Source organism: Daphnia pulicaria, chromosome 4, assembly GCF_021234035.1.
Source record: "Daphnia pulicaria isolate SC F1-1A chromosome 4, SC_F0-13Bv2, whole genome shotgun sequence".
Taxonomy (NCBI): domain Eukaryota; kingdom Metazoa; phylum Arthropoda; class Branchiopoda; order Diplostraca; family Daphniidae; genus Daphnia; species Daphnia pulicaria.
The window spans coordinates 6,785,237-6,789,543 of NC_060916.1; the positions used below are offsets into that span (position 1 = coordinate 6,785,237).

A 4,307-nucleotide genomic window follows, 5' to 3' on the forward strand; every position below is an offset into this window, starting at 1 on the left:
AAATTTTGAGTGGCCATTTTTAAACCTTGTGAAAAAAAAAACGTTAATCTGGGCCCATAACCTGTTAAGAATAATATTTGGCAAGCAGTTTATCGAGTATTGATAGTTCACTTAATAAATTAAAATAGCAGATATATATACTTTAATTGCAATATATAGTTTACTCTAATACTTAGTAGATGTAGAAACAAACCACTAGTTAAGAATCAAAGAGCACGAGATAGCGTCAATGGCTGTCAAAGCTGTCAGAGAGAGAAGAGAGAGAAAGGAGGTGCTAAACAGCATCCCTATACCCAAGCGCATTAATCTCACAAGAATGAAAGGAGAGAAGGGTTTGCCATATTTATTTAATGTCAACTGGTTGCGCACATATTTTACATCAACATACCTTTTCGGCGGTTCCTACTTCGGATCCTTTACCAATGTAACGAGGAATTCTTCCATTTTTAACGTTTTTTGCAGGAAATTGTTGAATTTTTCACTTGTTAGGCTATGGGCGAGGCGTCTTGTTGGGTAACTCTCAAGTTATCTTTCGTCATATCAATAATGCTGCTGATTTCGTGGCGATCCTTTTTCGTTGATACGACGATGTTGAACCTCGTTGGTCACAAGCCAAAACTTTGCGCCATTCGGTACGTTTTTCTCGCCCATCTAGCTTTTTTGTTCTCTAAAAAAAAGTGAATCTTTGTTTATTTATTTTTCTCTTTATTCCGTATCAATAGGGCGCACAGTCAACGTAGTCACCTACTTCCCTCTATATCACACCACCTCGCAACTGGAAAAATCATTCCTGCACGAACTCGACAAAACTTTTGCAGATTTTCTCCTGCTAGTGGCCAACGTCCCACACAACGCTCACACGGACTTTCTGTATGCTTATTGTCGGGCCGCTGGTCTTGGAGCCTCCCGTCTCACGGAAGACGCGGACGTGAGCTGGATAAAAAATATCTCTTCCTCCGTGGTTCCTACGTTTGAAAAGGGGGAGGGGGGGAGAGATGGTAGTCATTTTATTAACAGGACGTCACGTTGATGAGATGTCTCTCCGTCATTTCTTCCTCCGTGTTTTCTAGTATCGAACAAATTAAATATGAATTCCTTCCACTAACCTAAACGGCACCGTAAATTGCCTTTGCACATTTATAAAAATTGCCACGGACAAATGGAACAGCTGATGTTCTTGCTATGCCTTGCAATATCATCAGCTCAATAACGATAAACTTACTTCATTATATGACTTGGTGATGGGGTTGAAACATAAATTGTGATGGGCACTTCGTGCTCAAGTCTAGGAAGTAGGATGGGAAATTTAAAAAAATAAGAGATTTCTTCTGAATTAAGGATTTTTGATTCAAGAAACGTAAATGGAAAAATGAAAAAAACGAAAAACAACTTCATTATTCATCTCCAAGTGTAATGCTGCTACACTTGGAGATATGATGGGGTTCCTCGGAATCGTTTTTTTAATGACCGCCTTCCATGTAGTACGAAAAGTGTTGTACCATTCCTCTTCGGAAAAGAGCTTGTGCCAATTTCAAAAAGGCCATCAGGTTGGCATCCTTTTTTTATGTCGCGCTGGTTGATTCTACAGAACAAACTGAAATAAAAAAAAATTTTAATTTTTGCATTCAAACACAATATTTATAAATAACATACCATCAGTAATGGAAAATCGTCGAACTTTATTCGCATGGCAGAAACGCACACAAAAAGGGCCCCTTCTATCCATCTTGAGCTACTGCAACACTGGCGAAAAAGACAACAAAATGGAAACAACAAGATGGAAAAGGGCCGCCCAGGCAGCAGCAGACAACAGACAGTAAAAAAAGAGACGACGACCTCGATCCACCCATCCATTTATCTGACAAGTATTAATGAGTCCATCGAGGGCCACAAGAGAAATCTTCCATCAGTTGAAAATAACATATTTCTTGCCCAGACGTCCTTTTTAGGTGCTGCGTCTTCCGCGATTTCTTCTGTTCCACAACTTTCCAGCTATATTTTTCTTGTTTCCCGTGGGTAGCCAACGACAAATGTTGGAAACTTTGTTGGAATCGCAGACAATTTCATTTTCTTTTTATTACCTTCGTAACATGTTTCCTCAAAGTGAGCCTGACAAACAAAGGTGTTTGTGTAAGTTCTTCCAGCAGTGTTTCTAAATGTCCTTTCTTTAAAACCACAATTGGCATCAATTGCATTTAACCAATTTGTTCTCCGTTCCACGTTGGAATGTAATTCATGATAACGAATTTCTTTTTTTTTAACTTGCTTTATTTCCAAAATAAAAAATGTCGCAAGATCGGAACATTTAATTTTTTAAAATTAAGCTTATGCATACTCTCAATGATCATTAACTTACAAGTTTGTCTGCTTGTTATTTTAATTATTATTTTTATGTGACGTGCAATAAAGAGACATCCATTGGCAACAGGTGTTTCGACTAATTATTTCATAGACATTTTTTTTTAATTTTCAAATTTCCAGAAAGTGTATTTCTATTACAACTTTGTATCCAGTCAACCACGTAGTAGGTGATTTCACCGCTAGATGTGCTGTGTACCGTCTAGGTTGCAGAAGGGGATGGGGTGTAAAAAGTTACACTAAGGGGCATATAGTTCGAACGCCGGCCTAGAAGTTAAGTAGGCCATGGCCAAGCAGCAATCAGACCTCAACACCGATAACGAATCACATGGAATGCAAATTGATCACAGTGGAAGAAAAGCAATTAGCCTCGTTAGAAGTCCACGTTAATGCTATTCACCACCAGTATCTAAACGTGTTCATTGTGCCATTGTTGATGCGGATACGGACAAAGAAGATAGCTCAGAAAGTGACTCAGAAGTGACGAACAACTTTCAAGCCTACCAGCTTCTTTGCGTTAGTGTTAACTGTTATTTCCATTTAGGAAGTATTCATTTGTTTTTTACTTTTTCAGAAGTTTCTTCATTTCAACACAATTATGGTGCAACTTTTCCCCAACGACAAAGTTATGCAATTGCTGGTCCATCGCCAGTGCACAGTTTTACAGGTGTTGGTCCGTCATCAGTGCAAAGCAATACAATTGCTGGCCCATCAGTGTCAAGCTATCCCAATGCCGTCATCAGTCCTGAGTTATTCCATTTCGGCTTCTTCGTCAATGCAGAGCTATTCCGTTGCTGGTCCGTCGTCAGTACAGATTAATTTAACCGCCGGCCCTTCATCAGTGCGGGGTAATTGCGTTGATGGTCCGTCGTCAAATTCAACAACTGGTCCTTCATCAGTGCAGAGTTATTCCGTTGTTGGTCCATCATCATCACACAATTATCCAGGTGCTGGTCCTTCAACATTGGACCATTATCCCACTGCTGGTCCCGCATCTGTCTACCATTACAGTACAGTTGGTTCGACGTCAGTGCACGAAGATTCCACTTTTGGTTCGTCATCAGTACAAAGTTATCCTACAGCTGGTCCGTCTTCCTGTCTAGTGAGTCATCTGGCTTAGGTGGCCCGGTACCAGAATATCACCGTTTGCAACTTCAAGAGCCAACGTCAATGTTGCCAAGGAGTGCTGGTGTATTTAGAAATCTGAGAGTTAACGGTATTCATTTTTTACCCAATCAGCAATTATCGGTGTATCATTGGTAATATATAGCAGATGTTTTATGTCCCCAGCCCATTTGACTACCAGAGGTTCAGGCATGTATTCTTCGGCTAATTTGGAACTGCCAAATGACAGTATTAGGGGTTCAGATGTGAAGAAAGTTCTATGGCGTATTGAAATGGTTGTAGAAAATTAATTTCAGCACCACAAAGATCTTGAGCAATTGAAAAATCAGGCCCGACCAAATGGTTTTATTAACCAAAAAACTGTCACTAATACAAGGACTACCGTTGCAGACAATGGCAGAACTGGAACGTTATGAAATTTCCCTGAGGGACGAAGAAGTTAGACGCCAATTAGTAATTTGAGAATTTATTTTTCATAACTGTCTGATGTTCACAAATTCATTTATTTCTCCTCTCCCCCCAGGTTGGCATGATATCCTCAATTGGTGGTAACGGGTTTAAAGATGCGATTGAACGCGCATTGGCTGCTGTGGCATCTATTCTATGGTATTTTCCCTTAAAAAAGAAATGTTTACTCCCTTTCCTAGTTTTTTTTATTCCCCAATTCTGTTATCACTTAAACTTAAAGTAAAAATAATTGAATTTGTAATTTATTTTTAAGTTCCGTAATTTTGTTCAATTCAATTGTTGTAGAAAATAAAATTTATTTTCGAAATCTTCTTGCAGTTTATGAAATATCCGCTGAGCGCAATGTAAGATCCTCC

General features: G+C 39.2%; 1 long non-coding RNA gene across 1 annotated transcript; it reads left to right on the plus strand.

The window, feature by feature from the left end:
• The first annotated feature begins 384 nt into the window (after window positions 1-384).
• LOC124335761 lies at window positions 385-2,258 on the plus strand. The gene is made up of 4 exons (XR_006916902.1): window positions 385-424; window positions 490-632; window positions 723-1,865; window positions 1,950-2,258. It is a non-coding gene; the product is annotated as an uncharacterized LOC124335761 (long non-coding RNA).
• Window positions 2,259-4,307: the final 2,049 nt, after the last annotated feature.